Source organism: Neoarius graeffei, chromosome 13 (assembly GCF_027579695.1).
Source record: "Neoarius graeffei isolate fNeoGra1 chromosome 13, fNeoGra1.pri, whole genome shotgun sequence".
Lineage (NCBI taxonomy): Eukaryota > Metazoa > Chordata > Actinopteri > Siluriformes > Ariidae > Neoarius > Neoarius graeffei.
The window spans coordinates 76,692,130-76,711,501 of record NC_083581.1 but is presented as its reverse complement, the minus strand read 5'-3'; positions in this window follow the sequence as shown (position 1 = coordinate 76,711,501).

Here is a 19,372-nt window from a genome sequence, read left to right as displayed (position 1 = left end):
TCATGACAACAACACATCTCAAAAAAGTTGGGACAAGGCCATGTTTCCCACTGTGAGACATCCCTTTTCTCTTTACAACAGTCTGTAAACGTCTGGGGACTGAGGAGACAAGTTGCTCAAGTTTAGGGATAGGAATGTTAACCCATTCTTGTCTAGTGTAGGATTCTAGTTGCTCAACTGTCTTAGGTCTTTTTTGTTGTATCTTCCGTTTTATGATGCGCCAAATGTTTTCTATGGGTGAAAGATCTGGACTGCAGGCTGGCCAGTTCAGTACCCGGACCCTTCTTCTACGCAGCCATGATGCTGTAATTGATGCAGTATGTGGTTTGACATTGTCATGTTGGAAAATGCAAGGTCTTCCCTGAAAGAGACGTTGTCTAGATGGGAGCATATGTTGCTCTAGAACCTGGATATACCTTTCAGCATTGATGGTGTCTTTCCAGATGTGTAAGCTGCCCATGCCACACACACTAATGCAACCCCATACCATCAGAGATGCAGGCTTCTGAACTGAGCGCTGATAACAACTTGGGTCGTCCTTCTCCTCTTTAGTCTGAATGACACGGCGTCCCTGATTTCCATAAAGAACTTCAAATTTTGATTCGTCTGACCACAGAACAGTTTTCCACTTTGCCACAGTCCATTTTAAATGAACCTTGGCCCAGAGAAGACGTCTGCGCTTCTGGATCATGTTTAGATACGGCTTCTTCTTTGAACTATGGAGTTTTAGCTGGCAACAGCAGATGGCACGGTGAATTCTGTTCACAGATAATGTTCTCTGGAAATATTCCTGAGCCCATTTTGTGATTTCCAATACAGAAGCATGCCTGTATGTGATGCAGTGCCGTCTAAGGGCCCGAAGATCACGGGCACCCAGTATGGTTTTCCGGCCTTGACCCTTACGCACAGAGATTCTTCCAGATTCTCTGAATCTTTTGATGATATTATGCACTGTAGATGATGATATGTTCAAACTCTTTGCAATTTTACACTGTCGAACTCCTTTCTGATATTGCTCCACTATTTGTCGGCGCAGAATTAGGGGGATTGGTGATCCTCTTCCCATCTTTACTTCTGAGAGCCGCTGCCACTCCAAGATGCTCTTTTTATACCCAGTCATGTTAATGACCTATTGCCAATTGACCTAATGAGTTGCAATTTGGTCCTCCAGCTGTTCCTTTTTTGTACCTTTAACTTTTCCAGCCTCTTATTGCCCCTGTCCCAACTTTTTTGAGATGTGTTGCTGTCATGAAATTTCAGATGAGCCAATATTTGGCATGAAATTTCAAAATGTCTCACTTTCGACATTTGATATGTTGTCTATGTTCTATTGTGAATACAATATCAGTTTTTGAGATTTGTAAATTATTGCATTCTGTTTTTATTTACAATTTGTACTTTGTCCCAACTTTTTTGGAATCGGGGTTGTATCATAATTATTATTATTCACTTCTTTTTTCACTTTAACCTATTTTTAATCTCATTAACTAAAAATGAATCATATTTAGTGATACGTCAATCATATGTGGTAATATGCGACAATAGTTGATGGTCAACTTTAACCTCCTAGGGCCTAGCGGTCACATACGTGGACAGCACTTTTTAGAAATTCAGAATAAGAATCCACATATGTGGACATACTTTTTCTCAAAAAGTACATCTTATCAAAGATGATGCTTAGTTTTTATTCTAATCAGGTTCTAATAAGCCCAAATAGCAAAACGAAATAAAAAATGCATGTAAAAAAACAGCTTGGGTCTTAGGAGGTTAATATGATATAATTAATTCATTAGCAGAATCTATAATCAACTGTCTACAACAGTCTTTATAAATGCTTTGTTATTTCCCCACACGCTTCATGGAAAATTCATCTTTTCGATAACAAAAGGGGTATGCTTATAGTGGCAGTGGCTTTTGAGAATCAGGGTATTTTTGTCACTGTACTTTTTGATAGTCAATCTCACACTTATCTCTCATGGAAGGGAATTTAGTTGAAAAATCAGAAAGTTACATTAAAGGGCATTGACATTGTGATACAAGAAGCGCACATTGAAAAAAGTCCTGTTTTATTATTGTCTTGAACATTATTTGTCAGGGGAAATCCGGTGGTATCTTAAGGGCTGTTTATTTACTTGGGAAAGATGGGAAGACTGTTAAATGAGCCATAATATGGACAAAGGGTCAGATAGACAGGTATGTAAGGAATAAAACACTTGGGTGTTATAGGAAAATGAGCCCGTCATTGATGGCGTAGCTCACTCCGGCCCTGTCTAATCCAGAAGGAACGATCTAAAGTGGGCCACCTTGCGCAATAAATGTTGTAAGCTATATACAAGCTATATATAGAAGCGATATCCACCCTAGGAACACTGACCTATTTACCAGAAAGAATCCAAAACGGCGAGGAATTGACCTTTTTGTTGAACTGCTCCTTAAGGCTTAATTAGTCCATAACTTCATTAATAATTGTAATGAAGCAAATCTGTGTAGAAGTTATATGCACCCTATCTTCATGCCAGAAAGAATCAAAATCGGTGAAGAACTGAGGGAGAAGAAGCGATTTGTGTAGAAACTGCTCATTAGGGATCGATTACTCCATATCTCCATTATTAATTGCAATGATGCAAATTTGGGTAGAAGCCATATGCACCCCAGACAGACCTACCAGATCCACCGAAGCATCAACAAGGGAAACGCTGGATAGTTTAAAGAATCTAAAATATCAAACATATTTTGTTTACCACATAATTCTATACACGTTCCATTTGTGATTTCATAGTTTTGATATCTTCAGGATTGTTCTGGAGAAAGTAATCCAAATACAGAAAAACCTATGAATGAGTAGAGTGGGGGTGTACAAACTTTTGCTTGGTGCTGTATGTAGATATATTTATATATACAGTACTATATACACTTCAGGACCACAGTTTAGAAAGCATTATGAGCTCGTGGTTTTTCATTTCAAATCAACAAACTTTTTATGCATTAAAAACAAAAACAACAACAACCAGTACATTGAGATTTCTTTAATATAAATGCAGAATTTTGACAACACGACCATATAAGGACTGCGTGTATAATTTCAGTACTTTTCCCCATTCACTGGAAAGGCATGGGCTGAGCTTTCGTCATTCTGGGAAGTGCACAAGGACATGCATGCTGAGTGATGACTGGGGCCGATATCTTCTCATGTTACTTACACACATTGTGTACAGGGTGCAATCTCACTTCCTCTGACAACAAAGCTCAACACACTGCATGCAAACCACAATTAAAGAGCACAATATTTGAGCAACTTTCAGATGACGAACTCAAAGTTGTAGTATGTTTAGAAGACTCCGCACACAGCAATGGAAATTTTTGTTGGTTGAGTAATTCAGAATAAACACTGCACATCAGTCAAATATAATTATTTGACACATCTGTCCGGGGGAAAGGCAATGGTCTGGAACATTTACAATAAAACATTAGACAGAATCAGACATCAAGGATTAATAATTTCTGTAGAAATGATCAAAGCATGACAAAGAATTCCGTCCAACTCACTATAGAGCTATAATTTTATGTCTTTTTTTTAATCTGAAATATATCCTGTATAGACTATCCTATTAATTTTACTTTAAAAAAAACGACACAGTACATAATTACTTCCAAATGTTAATTCAAAAAAGGTTTTATATTAGTTTTGTTATAATCAGATAACAAAAAGATCATATGTTGAAATATATGTAATATTTATATGGATATAAAAATTTTATTACATATATATTAAAATATATGTAATACAAGAAGAACTTTATTCATCACACATACACTTGTGAAATTCCTCTCTGCATTTACCCCATCTGATGCAGTGAACACACACGTCAGCAATGAGCACACACACATACCCAGCACGGGCGATTGCTCTAAGACAACGAGGGAGGCTCAGCCTCCTCTAAAAATGACGAACATCGTGTAGGATGAATTGCTAGGCTTATGTTATAGCCGACCTTATAACATTGCTATTTCAGATCCAGAATCATAGAAATATATGTGCTCAACCCAACTACAGTGCGAAATCATCCGTTATAACTTTCCCCAGTTCGCCTAATGTGTGCGTGAGTTTTTCCCCCTCGTGACAGCGCGATGCAGCCCAGCCTCAGTGGACTTCAATGGCATTTGGGAGCTCTGCGCTTTCAATATCAAAATGCAAGACGATTATTGGACAAATACTGTGAAAACGCCCGCCCACGGACTCCCAGCCTCACAGTGGGAGGGACATGGCAAAGCTTTCCGCGAGGAGACTGGTGATTGGTGAAAGCGGCCGGATATTTTCTTTGATTGACAGCTCGTTTCAAATATAGACAGGCAGCGGTGAATCTCAGTTCAGTCCCATGCAGATTTGCAAGTGCTGTGGTGTATTGTAAGAGATCAGCTTACATTTCGATGTGATTCATTACATACGGTTTCTACCAGCTTTTTTAGTTTGTATATATTTTCATTGTAAATAAAGTGTAAATATAGTGTTGTCAAGTTTGCTATCTTAGTTCCAGAAATTTTGTTTATTTGAGTGACTGAACTTGAACTTGAGGGGGCTAGTCAGCTAGCAAGAAAGCTGCGCACGGATGCCAAGCATTGCTGATTTAATTTTGGCGAAGCCATTTGCCAGTCTTCCTTTCGAGGAAAAAATTAAAATGAAAGAGCAGGGTAGACCAACGCCTCAAATTGACTTGGTGAAAAAGGTAGGGAATAATACTCGTTCCTTTCAGCTCTCCTGGTACAAGAAAGTGAATTGGCTAACAGCAAGTGACCCACATCAACAACAGTAAATAGGCTACTTTAGTAATATGTCATGGATGGACCAAAAATATAGAATCTATTTAAAATGTTTATGCTGAGTATATTATATTGGAATATATATTTTTCTGGATATGAATTAAACACAGCTACAATTTGGAAAACATTTTTAAACAAAAACACAGCCGAGAACATTTCACACTACAGACCTGGATTAAAAGTGAAGGGTTATCAAAATTGTCAATAAAACATTTCTCAGTCAAAATAAGTAAAATATAGGGAAAGTGTCATTGAATGAAATGTGTGGCACCCAGCTCTATGTTTGGCTCCCCAAGGTCAGTGCTTGTGCCTATTCCAGAACACTCTGCTGTTCCTGCTGAGGTTCCTGACAAAGAGCTGCTTTCAATAATGATCAATTTTTAAACAACATGCCACAATTTTAAAATATAAAATGTTAAAATATACCCCCCCCCCAACACCACCATCATGTATATTGGACAGTAGGCTAATGGGCCAGAAGAACCTGTTATTTCACAGTTTGTGACCCTGCCAACAATCAGCCAGATCAGAGGCAAGAGTATGGGCAAAATTGATGTTTTTTCTTTTTTCTTTTAAAATCTGGAAATATCGTAACCGACCAGCCTCCCCTGTTTGAAAGACTACCAGCCACCACTGATACCCAGAGCAGTGAGCAGCCATACTAACAGCGCCTGGGGAGCAGTTGGGGGTTTGGTGTCTCGCTCAAAGGCACTTCAGCCTAAGACCACCCCAATTATTCTAACCTGCATGTCTTTGGACTGTGGGGGAAACCGGATCACCCGGAGGAAACCCATGCAGACACGGGGAGAATATGCAAACTCCGCACAGAAAGACCCTCACCGGCCGCCGGGCTCAAACCCAGAACCTTCTTGCTGTGAGGTGACAGTGCTAACCACTACACCACTATTTAATAGATATTCATCTATTAAAAAAGATCACGGTCTTAATTAGCTATAAAGACACATTGGTCCTAGATTCAGTTGTTCGGGAAGGCTTTCTCTCATGTATATGTGGGTTTTATGGTAAGCACCAGGTACTTGCGATAGAAAAAAGCTGCCACTCACTCATGGCGAGCAAATTATTTATCAACGCCGAAGTCAGAGGCAAATAACTGCTTGCAAGACACGATATTTTGCGGAAAAACAAGTTCAATAATTGTTTTATCATTCAAATTATTATTTTTTTTGAAATACTGATTATAAAATGGGGCGGCATGGTAGTGTAGTGGTTAGCACTGTCGCCTCACAGCGAGAAGGTTCTGGGTTCGAGCCCAGTGGCTGGCGAGGGCCTTTCTGTACGGAGTTTGCATGTTCTCCCCGTGTCCGCGTGGGTTTCCTCCGGGTGCTCCGGTTTCCCCCACAGTCCAAAGACATGCAGGTTAGGTTAACATGGGGCGGCCTTGGGCTGGGGTCAGGCCGAAGTGTCCTTGAATGAGGCACCGAACCCCCAACTGCTCCTTGGGTACTGTAGTGTAGCTGCCCACTGCTCTGTGTGTGTGTGCTCATTGCTCACTTGTGTGTGCATGTGTGTGTTCATTGCTTAGAGGTTAAATTTCACTGCGTGCTTACCGTAAGTCTGTGCTTGAGCGTACGTGTGACGTGTGACAAATAAAGGCTTCTTGGCTTCTTCTTCTGGGTAAAAAAAATCATTGTTTTCTGTGAACAAATGTAACGAACTCAGTTAAGATGCTTGTAAGAAGTTTGTCAAAAGAGTGTATGAGGGAAGCCATGTTAGCCTAATGGTTAGAGAACCAGCTTTGGGACCAAAAGATTGCCGGGTTGATTCCCTGAACCACCAGGAATGGCTGAAGTGCCCTTGAGCAAGACCCCTAACTGCTCCCCAGGCTGCTCTGGGTGTGTTTTACATCACTCTGGATAAGATAAGAGCGTCTGCTACCGTAAGTGCCATTAATGTAACTTACTTTTGAGCAGATTACATATTAATTATTGCTGATAAAATCTCTTTCCTTGAATTGAATGTTAGTTTTGCAAAGTTGCACAATGAAAACACTTAATTTTTATGTAAATCGGCTGTGAAATACAAAATAATAAACATCTCTATCAGTTCGATCATTTGCAGCAGGTATAATTAAGTTATTACACAAAATCGAGTCGTACATGAGCTGATAGTTGTCTAGAATCCGGGTACGACGAGATTGAGTGGAATAACTGTTTTATTCTATCCACAGTCACTGGATTTTGAGAAACAGTATTTTTAGTTTATTTTTTGCAAATTTGATAAATGAGAACTTTATACAAAACATCCGACAAAATAATTTCCACTTAGAATGTAAACAAACTGGCGAAATGACAGGAGCAATTTGTGAAAAATGCGATAATAATAATGATTCTTGAAAAATAAAAATGATACGTTCTTCCCATGAAATACTTTTATTCCATATTTTGTTGCTTTATATCAGGGGTCACCAAACTTTTTGCTCTGGGGGCCACACTGTCGTTCCTGACTGTGATGGGGGGCCGGGGTTGGGTCAGCTATATAACATAGAATTGTATGACCCAGACAAATATGACCACCAGCAGGCCTCACTGTGTAGTAGAGATTACTAGCCTGGCACAGCCATCCCCACTACTATATCCCCACTACTATATCAACACTTGATTCCTGGCACATATTTGTTTATCTTTACTAGCGGTTTGCAAAAGTAGTAATCGAGTCTTCACACTTGGTTTTAATTTGAAATACCACAGATATTCCATTTATTTATTTTCTAATAAAAATAACATCAAAGCTGTCAAGGTAAGAAACATCTGCCTAGTTGAGGTGATTGACACTGGCAAAGGTGAGTGGAAAATTATAAATTGTAGGTAGGCCTGCTGATATTATTAATAATAATTGTGTGCAGCACTTAATAAAGGTCAAATAAATAGGCCTATAAAATAAATACATTTAAAAAAAACAGTGAAATTATAATATGAGCAGTAGATCAATAGATCACAGCAGTTGTGCTGTGTCCTGCACGTCATTGCTCTCATCCATGGCCAAAGCAAAAAACTCTAATTCTGACGCTCTCTCATTCAGCCGGTCATATACGTTGTCCCCCAAATCTTTGGTTCGCCTGGTCATAGTAGGTGCGGAGAGACTCACCGCGTTGAGCGCATCCTTCTTGTCGGGACACACCTCCTCGGCCACAGCAAGCATGCATACTTTAACAAAGTCCCCATAGTAAATGGCTTTCCATGGGTAGCTAGTAGGTGAGCTACCTTATAGCTAGCTCGGACAGCAGCCTGGCTGATCTGGGTTTGGCGAAGGAATACATTCTGTTGTGCAGCCGGTCTGCATTTCATCCTCCGAATCCTGTCTTCTCTTGTTTTCCCTCGCAAACTAGCATACTCTTTGTGGCGGGTTTCGTAGTGATGACGCAGATTATATTCTTTGAAAACCGACACACTTTCTTTACATACAAGACAAACTGCACGGTCCGTTTTCGCTGACCGCTCGCCATTTTACTGTCCTGAACACTGACAGTTCTCTGCGCGTGCGCTGCCTGTCACTGCTTAATCGCGAGCATATGACGAAAATTCGGAAAATATGAATAGTTCATTTTATAACTAAATATCAATTTTAATTGATAAAATCAACAAAATACAAGTTGCAGACGTTATTATTTGTCAAAAAGCAATTTTAAAAAAAAATAGGCCATGACCACTTTTGGGGATTGCCTCATAGGGCTGGTTCAAGTGGTGGGGGGCAGAGGGGCTGGGGGGCCGGTCAAAGGGGGGTGGCGGGCCGGAGTCGGCCCGCGGGCCGTAGTTTGGTGACCCCTACTTTATATATATATATATATATATATATATATCTTTTTTTTTTTTGGGGGGGGTTGTTTTCGAGTAGAGTTTTTATTTCGTCCTCGGTTGGTTCAGCAACACGTGCCGCCATTTTGTTTTTCTCTACTCACAGTACCGGTATATGAGCTGATATCCTAGTAGTAGAGTAGCCAATCAGAGTGCACGATTGCCCATATCCAGTGAATGTGGATAGAATAATATACGATGTATTCATCGTAAGAGCTCTACGTCGCTGTTCTTTAACATGAAATTAGTTTATTGTAACAATTTAGAAACACATTTGCAAGGAAAAATAAAGAAAATGCTCTGCAAGGTCAAATCCATGTCAGATAATTTTTGAGAAATGCTAAAGCATGCGACAGAAAAAGCTCAAAAATATTGTAAAATGTCCTCGATGCTGAAATGAACCTGTAGCTTGATTTTGTAAGCAAAATGCTATAAATTACACAAGAATGAGCAGGATATGGAAGGATCATATGATAAAAGAAATGTAAACTGTGTAACTGGTCTAACCTCGACACATGTCTGTAATGTGGAATGAAATATTGATTGCAGTCACAACACTGGAAACAATGTCATTACTGAAACTGTCATGTTCGACACCTATCAAAAGTCTGGATGATAGATGACATCATGTATATTTAAAACTTACAAAGCTATTCATAAATATACAGTCATTCACTTCTCATTTCCTGTTTCGAAATAAACAATGGAGCTGTGCCAAATAGCAACCTCAACACTTCAAGAATTAAATTTGAACAGGAAGCTCTGATTTTACGTTTTGATTGAAAAGGGATTTTCTGGAGCGTACAGTAGTATGCAAAATCATTCACAGTCACATTTCAGAACTTCCGAAACAAACCTGTTGTACAGTGTGTGTGTGTGTGTGTGTGTGTGTGTGTGTGTGTGTCCTGGTAACAGGTGTATCGTATTATTCATTACAGTTCATTCATTCCTTTCACATACTGTAAGAAAAAAAAAGTTGAGTGTATTTCATTCAACCCGTGTTGGTGTGGAGGAATTAGGCCATTTGATTCTGCTAAGATTAAACGATTAGGATGTTTAAATAACGTTATCAGTGAAATAAAAATGCACATAATTGAGTCATCCTATAACATCTTTTCATTTGTTTTCAGCTACAACCTTGATATTTCACCTTTTGACACTCATGACTAATACAAACTGGGCACTCCTTGCCAAACCACTGATGATTAATTGGCCCACTCACAAATCTTTCTTTAAAAACATGACACTCGATGATATAACATTGTGTACTCATGACACCGTGGTGTACCTGGTGTAAATAGTACCTCACAAGGTTTTTTCCTCATGTCGTCTCAGGGAGTTTTTCCCAAGATCCTCGTTATGTCTGGTATTGATATATTTCTCTACAAGTGCTCTGTGACTGTTTCTATTTTTTGAAGTGCTATATAAATAAAACTGAATTGAATCAAATCGAATTGCAAAAATGATGAAACAAGATGGGGATTCAATATTTCCTTTCACAACAGATATTTTAGAATTTATTCTTTTAGCCTGATTGACACATTCACAAACTAAATCTACAATCGTAGGACACGACAGCACACATTAGATATTACAGCAAAATAAAATAAGCACAATAAAGAAGCCTTTGTTTGTCACATGTACAGTGGTGCTTGAAAGTTTGTGAACCCTTTAGAATTTTCTATATTTCTGTGTAAATATGACCTAAAACAACATCAGATTTTCACACAAGTCTGAAAAGTAGATAAAGAGAACCCGGTTAAACAAATGAGACAAAAATGTTATACTTGGTCATTTATTTATTGAGAAAAATGATTCAATATTACATATCTGTGAGTGGCAAAAGTATGCGACCCTTTGCTTTCAGTATCTGGTGTGACCCCCTTGTGCAGCAATAACTGCAACTAAACGTTTGCGGTAACTGTTGATCAGTCCTGCACACCGGCTTGGAGGAATTTTAGCCCGTTCCTCCGTACAGAACAGCTTCAACTCTGGGATGTTGGTGGGTTTCCTCACATGAACTGCTCGCTTCAGGTCCTTCCACAACATTTCCATTGGATTAAGGTCAGGACTTTGACTTGGCCATTCCAAAACATTAACTTTATTCTTCTTTAACCATTCTTTGGTAGAACGACTTGTGTGCTTAGGGTCGTTGTCTTGCTGCATGACCCACCTTCTCTTGAGATTCAGTTCATGGACAGATGTCCTGACATTTTCCTTTAGAATTCACTGGTATAATTCAGAATTCATTGTTCCATCAATGATGGCAAGCCGTCCTGGCCCAGATGCAGGAAAACAGGCCCAAACCATGATACTACCACCACCATGTTTCACAGATGGGATAAGGGTCTTATGGTGGAATGCAGTGTTTTCCTTTCTCCAAACATAACGCTTCTCATTTAAACCAAAAAGTTCTATTTTGGTCTCATCCGTCCACAAAACATTTTTCCAATAGCCTTCTGACTTGCCCATGTGATCTTTAGCAAACTGTAGACAAGCAGCAATGTTCTTTTTGGAGAGCAGTGGCTTTCTCCTTGCAACCCTGCCATGCACACCATTGTTGTTCAGTGTTCTCCTGATGGTGGACTCATGAACATTAACATTAGCCAATGTGAGAGAGGCCTTCAGTTGCTTAGAAGTTACCCTGGGGTCCTTTGTGACCTTGCTGACTATTACACACCTTGCTCTTGGAGTGATCTTTGTTGGTCGACCACTCCTGGGGAGGGTAACAATAGTCTTGAATTTCCTCCATTTGTACACAATCTGTCTGACTGTGGATTGGTGGAGTCCAAACTCTTTAGGGATGGTTTTGTAACCTTTTCCAGCCTGATGAGCATCAACAATGCTTTTTCTGAGGTCTTCAGAAATCTCCTTTGTTCGTGCCATGATACACTTCCACAAACATGTGTTGTGAAGATCAGACTTTGATAGATCCCTGTTCTTTAAATAAAACAGGGTGCCCACTCACACCTGATTGTCATCCCATTGATTGAAAACACCTGACTCTAATTTCACCTTCAAATTAACTGCTAATCCTAGAGGTTCACATACTTTTGCCACTCACAGATATGTAATCTTGGATCATTTTCCTCAATAAATAAATGACCAAGTATAATATATTTGTCTCATTTGTTTAACTGGGTTCTCTTTCTCTACTTTTAGGACTTGTGTGAAAATCTGATGATGTTTTAGGTCATATTTATGCAGAAATATAGAAAATTCTAAAGGGTTCACAAACTTTCAAGCGCATCTGTACATGACAGAAGAGTGAAATCCTTTTCTTGTTCAACGTTGTGGTCAGAGCACAAGGTCAGCCATGATACAGCGTCCCTGAGGTAGAAAGGGTTAAAGGCCTCAACAGTGGCAGCTTGGTGGTGCTGGGGCTCGAACCCTCAACCTTCTGATCAGTAACCCATTGAACCACCACTGCCCAATAAAACAAGTCATTTTTAATCCTCTATATCTTTAGAGGATAATTGTGCTTTAGAGGATAGTTGTGCTAAACATGGGAAACATACATGCCAACCTTTAGTTCCCCATGCCCTTACAAAATCTGTACTTTTCCCTTACATACACCCATGAGACCTTACTGTATACACAAGAAAAAATTCCAATATATAATCCAAAGCACTGATTGTTTTATTCCACATTATACACTCCTATTGTAAAAGGCATATTCATCACACTGCATCAAGTTAAAAGGATCAAATAAGCATGGACTGAATAAAAAGAAATTTTAGATCCCAGAGAAAACAACTGAATTAAAAAGGACTATATGTACAGTCAAGTAAACAATTATCTCCGAAAGAGAATGACTGAACTATAAACTTAATTATTTAATATACCGGTACATTGTATCAGTAATACCAGAATTATTGATGTAAATTTTGCAAATAAAATGTATTAATATTAAATAGTTCATAAAAATTACAAGTTCTATTTGACAAGTGTTGACATCACCGACAATATTACATTCCACCAAAGAAAATTACTTGAAATATAACAGCAGTACGAAGTCGGTATGTTAATTAAAATAGTAGGTTACATGTAATAAATTATATATAATCATGTCAAACAGTAAATGAAGGTTAGTAAAAGTTCCCTTTGAGAAAAAAGTGTCAACACCACAAACAGTGTTCGATCCAACTAAAGATGGCTGAACCACATCAAGTATATTATGTAAACAAGGATAAGTGAAAATATTAATAAATTATGAAGTTAAACTGAAAATCTTCCCAGTAATTTATAACAAGAATTTAAATCGTATTCCTTTTTGGAGTGTTCTTTGTTGTACAAAGATGTTGCAGATTTGGCACGAGCTATAATATCACTGGTTGGGTCGCAGCTCCTCATCACACTTCATTTTAATTTGCAGATATTCAGTTCATGTGTCTGCAGCCGTATTTTTTCTGTCCTCAGTATGAATTTTCCTAACCCATGAAAAAGCCCTCTCGCTATCTGCATCGCTCTGTGGGAGGCACAGCAAAGCAGTAAAAAGTTGTTTCAGCATTGGAAACCTGGCAACACCCAGAGCAGCTTTTACATCCAAGACCTTTCCCCAATATACATCTATTATTTTCCTGGTCAATAAAAGAAAATCAGAGCACAGCAAACATGTAGATGGTGTTAAATTGCTTCCATCCCCTACTACACATTTTAGAGACAGGTTACCAACGGTCGTTACCACCATTACTCTTCATTCAGTACTTTTCCAGTTTACTGACGACTGATGGTAGTAACGAGTGTTGGTAATCTGTGTCTACATATAATGTCTGTCGGCAATTAAAATGTTTAGGGAAGTGAAACCAGAAATCGCCGAGTAACTACAGTTGCCGTTGTATAAACAGCGACTCCCAGTATCGCCTCCTGAAATTATCATCATAATGGAGGAAGCTTTCCTACATGCAAACAGTAAAAACTTTAAAAAAAAAACCACACACACAAATGCTTACCTATGCAGTCTTTGAATCGGGAAACTTTTTTTTTCGCTAGCTGCGAAAAATGGTCTGCCACAGTTGGGGGGATGTTGCGTTCCACAGTCGGGGGGATGTTGCGTTCCACAGTCAGGGGGATGTTGCGTTCCACAGTCGGGGGGATGTTGCGTTCCACAGTCGGGGGATGTTGCGTTCCACAGTCGGGGGGATGTTGCGTTCCACAGTCGGGGGGATGTTGCGTTCCACAGTCGGGGGGATGTTGCGTTCCACAGTCGGGGGGATGTTGCGTTCCACAGTCGGGGGGATGTTGCGTTCCACAGTCGGGGGGATGTTGCGTTCCACAGTCGGGGGGATGTTGCGTTCCACAGTCGGGGGATGTTGCGTTCCACAGTCGGGGGGATGTTGCGTTCCACAGTCGGGGGATGTTGCGTTCCACAGTCGGGGGGATGTTGTGTTCCACAGTCGGGGGGGGGATGTGGTGTTCCACAAGAAATTGGCAGAACATAACTTCTGCAGCTGTCACAGAAGTCTGGGCAGTCTGAGCCAATGGACTTAAATGACCGAGAAAACCACGTGCAACTATAAAACCACATAAATCGAAAATAGTTCCGTTTCATTGTGCATGCGTGTTTGAAAAAATAAATGGTGGATGCTAAGAAAATTTTCTTGGAGTAACGGAAAAAAAAATCTCTGATACAAAGTGTAATTTTCCCGTATGAAAATCAGTGTACGCCGTATTAGCCAAAAAATTGCCTTTTCCCGTACAAAGGAAACCGTATAACTTGACATGTATGGGGAAAGAATAGCTCGTAACAACCCGACTCATTTCCAGTCTTGAAGTCTAAAAAGAAAATGATATTCATGGACAAATGATTGATCAGAACCAAACCCACCGCTTTCTATTTATTATGTCCATCAATCACAAAACAGATTTATGTGTTGATTTTTGAATCTATTTTTTTAACCAATCACTTAATTTCTATATGATATTTCATAAACTAAATCTCTATTTGTTCTTCCATTCATTGAGTTGCTTGTTTAATCTTTTTTCGATTGCATTTAAATTAATTAATTAATTAATTAATTAATTAATTAATTAAAAAACTTTGTATGAGCATCCCAAGACCATAATCACAATCCAATGAACTAATCTACACTCACAGATTAAAAAAGGTACTATAGCTACTGGATTTTTTTTTTAAACTGGTCACTGGGGCTGTAATATTATCTGTGTATCTTTCACCTGAGAATGTGGATGTAATGTAAAATAAAATAAAAATAAAATAAAGTCCAGAAACAGACCTTTTAAAATAAAACTTTAAAGGTACACTATCACTATATACTTTTTTCCAAGTAAGAATATACAGATTATATATATATATATATATATATATACAGGTAGAAAATGAGATACAGGTACAAAACACCAGATGAATGAACATATTTATGATATTCTTAAAGTCTCCTAAAAGTTTATGAAATGCTGAATTTCAGTATATTTATTTATAAGTTGAAGAATTCTTACTCTATAACTTTATTTGACTTTCCATGACTTCTTAAAGAGAATGAAATGCTGTTAAAAAGGACGTTTAAGATGTCACTTAAAGTTACTAAATTTAGCACTTGTTTAAATGTACTTAAAGTCACGACTACTTTTAAGAATACCATTAAAGAGTCTGAAAGGTACATGTATATTTACTGAATTTAAATAGTTCAGTACAGGGACTTAAATGCACTGCTACTAAATTTAAGGGCTGGTCTTAAAGGTAACTTAAATACGCGATGAAATTTAAAGTTCCTTTAAGGTTTAGATTAAATGCAATTAAATTAACATTTTCACCTCATGAAAGGAGATACGGGTAGGTTACTAGGTACAAAAGAATATACAGGAGATACAGGTAACTGAGATAAAGGGAAAGGAGATACAGGTACAAAAGGAGATACAGGTACAAAAGGAGATACAGGTAACTGAAATAAAGGGAAAGGAGATACAGGTACAAAAGGAGATACAGGAGCTACAGGTAACTGAGATAAAGGGAAAGGAGATACAGGTACAAAAGGAGATACAGGTAACTGAGATAAAGGGAAAGGAGATACAGGTACAAAAGGAGATACAGGTACAAAAGAATATACAGGAGCTACAGGTAACTGAGATAAAGGGAAAGGAGATACAGGTACAAAAGGAGATACAGGAGATACAGGTAACTGAGATAAAGGGAAAGGAGATACAGGTACAAAAGGAGATACAGGTACAAAAGGAGATACAGGTAACTGAGATAAAGGGAAAGGAGATACAGGTACAAAAGGAGATACAGGAGATACAGGTAACTGAGATAAAGGGAAAAGAGATACAGGTACAAAAGGAGATACAGGTACAAAAGGAGATACAGGTAACTGAGATAAAGGGAAAGGAGATACAGGTACAAAAGGAGATACAGGTAACTGAGATAAAGGGAAAGGAGATGCAGGTACAAAAGGAGATACAGGAGATACAGGTAACTGAGATAAAGGGAAAGGAGATACAGGTACAAAAGGAGATACAGGTAACTGAGATAAAGGGAAAGGAGATACAGGTACAAAAGGAGATACAGGTAACTGAGATAAAGGGAAAGGAGATACAGGTACAAAAGGAGATACAGGTACAAAAGGAGATACAGGTAACTGAGATAAAGGGAAAGGAGATACAGGTACAAAAGGAGATACAGGTACAAAAGGAGATACAGGTAACTGAGATAAAGGGAAAGGAGATACAGGTACAAAAGGAGATACAGGTAACTGAGATAAAGGGAAAGGAGATACAGGTACAAAAGGAGATACAGGTACAAAAGGAGATACAGGTAACTGAGATAAAGGGAAAGGAGATACAGGTACAAAAGGAGATACAGGTACAAAAGGAGATACAGGTAACTGAGATAAAGGGAAAGGAGATACAGGTACAAAAGGAGATACAGGTACAAAAGGAGATACAGGTAACTGAGATAAAGGGAAAGGAGATACAGGTACAAAAGGAGATACAGGTACAAAAGGAGATACAGGTAACTGAGATAAAGGGAAAGGAGATACAGGTACAAAAGGAGATACAGGTACAAAAGTTACAACCCCAGCAATAAGGAACGGTACAGTTTATTCCCCTTGTTTTCTGGAAATGTCAAGTTTATTTGTTTAGCGCGTTTAACAGTAAACACTGTCGCAAAGCAGCTTTACAGAATTTAAACGACTTAAAACATGAGTTAATTTGATCCCTAATCTATCCCGAGTGAGCAAGCCCGTGAAATAAATGTAAACTATAATCAGCAGTTGATGAGTCAAGCAGGACAACAATAACAATAACATAATAATAATGAGGAAGAGGAGAAGTATGCATCAGAGTTTTATGACTGGACTTCTTCTTCCCAGCAACATTCAAACCCGGTGTAAAGTGAAAAGCGCGCGGGGACGGGCCGGAAGGCGGTGAGATGATGCAGTGACCGGTGGAAACCCACACTGTACCTGCGGCTGCGGAGGCGGGAAACTCCTCACGTGACTCAGCTCATCATCGGCCTTATAAATAAGGTTTGTATTTGGTGCATTGGTATCTCAGTGCCTCATAGATTAGGCCTAAAGCAGCGTGAGCTCCTGTTTGGTGCATCTGTTCTTCACTCAGAGGAGAAGGGAAGGATGACGGGCTCTCTCTCTCAGCAGCTCGCGCTCGTTGCGTTGGTGCTCGTGTGCGCGCTCGGCGCTCCGGTGCGCGATCCCGAGACCAACTACACGGAGAGCAGCACCCTGGCACTGAAGCTCAACCAGCAGGCCAGGCAGCTGTATGAAAAGGTGAGTGCAAGCAGGGACACACACACACACACACACACACACACTAAACTGCTGGAGTAACTTTTTTTGTATGATTTGAATGATTTGGTTGATATGACATAAATTATAGTCTGAACTGATGATCATTAATTATGATATATGATATATATGATATTAGTATGACACTCACAGAAATCAAAATACCAAACTCTACTTTTACCTCCAAAGATCAAAGGTGCATGTGTGGTAACTTTAATGAACTTTTAATTACAGATAAAAGTTTTAAAGGAATACCAGTGGCCCTTAAAGGTTCATTAGATCCATGAAATTATTTTAAAACAGCAGGTGAAAGGATCCATCAGGATACTGCTCAGATACAAAACTGATCTGATTCTTATCACTGGTGTTGTATTTCAATCTCTTACATCCTTTAATATCTGTATTTTGACGTTCAAATGTGTATATAGCATCCTTGTCTTTTGCCCATAATTGTGGCATAATTAGCTTTTAGTGTAAGGCTTTAAAGGTACACTATCACCTTACTAATATGCACCTTAGATCAATCATACAGACCAAATGTACATGTAAAACCCGATAAGGTCACTGAGCTCAAAAATTTTATTGAAACCGATTACGTAAAAATTTTTGAGGTCAGTAACTTAAATTTTTTTAAGGTAAGATTTCTTAAAAATTACACTATAGTTACACTTAATTGTAATTTTTAAGAAATCTTACCTTAAAAAATTTAAGTTACTTCCCTCAAAAATTTTTACGTAATCGGTTTCAATAAAATTTTTGAGCTCAGTGACCTTATCGGGTTTTACAGTGTATGCTTGAGGGGACTAAATCAGTGACAAGAAATGGTACAGATCAGGAGCCTTTGTTGTTGTTGTATTAAAATGAGTTATACATGTGTATGCTAAATAAGGTGTATTACTAAGAATACACCTTAAAAAATGTTGAAGAATTAATGGTATAATTAGTTTTATTCTCCTTTCTTCAGGTGGAGATCCCGAATGAGGTGGCTGAAGTCAGCAACCCTCCACTGATGATCAGGCCTGAGGACAATTGTGATCCTGACAGTCTTAAAACCAACCCAAAAGTAAATATTTATTCTCTGCAGAAGTTTTCGTTTTACAGTTGTTCTTACTTGTGACCGGACACAACTGAGCATTTGAGGGATAACAGTTGGGAATTTGGCAATACTGTACTGGGATGTGAACTAATAACCTTCTGATCACTCTGAGTCACAATTAGCAGTGAGTGAAGGGCATTCTTCAACATATATTACCTGGTCCAGTTGCATTAGTGCTGGTTTAAACTGTGACTAAAATTACAGATCTGCACAGAATGTTAAAGGGTATTACACTCAGAGTATAGACTAACTTGCACAGTCGACATTTTAATTATTAAAAAATAAACACCTATGGATATTAAACATGATGTTAAATAGGCTACATGGTCCATACTGATCAAATCAATATATTATTTCATTGATTCATTCGAGGGTGGCACGGTGGTGTAGTGGTTAGCGCTGTCGCCTCACAGCAAGAAGGTCCAGAGGGCCTTTCTGTGTGGAGTTTGCATGTTCTCCCCGTGTCCGCGTGGGTTTCCTCCGGGTGCTCCAGTTTCCCCCACAGTCCAAAGACATGCAGGTTAGGTTAACTGGTGACTCTAAATTGACCGTAGGTGTGGATGGTTGTTTGTCTCTATGTGTCGGCCCTGCGATGACCTGGCGACTTGTCCAGGGTGTACCCCGCCTCTCACCCATAGTCAGCTGGGATAGGATCCAGCTTGCCCGTGACCCTGTAGGACAGGATAAGCGGCTACAGATCATGGATGGATGATTCATTCGATTTATTTTGTTGATTTCAGACTTGCCTGTCCAGGGTTGTTCTTGCCTTGAAGAACTATAGCAGGATCTTCGGGGACAGTGGAATATTTCAGGGCCAAAACACCAACTGTGACAAGTGGAGAGCGAATGCGACAGCTATCACTGTGGTGACTGAACAAATCCTG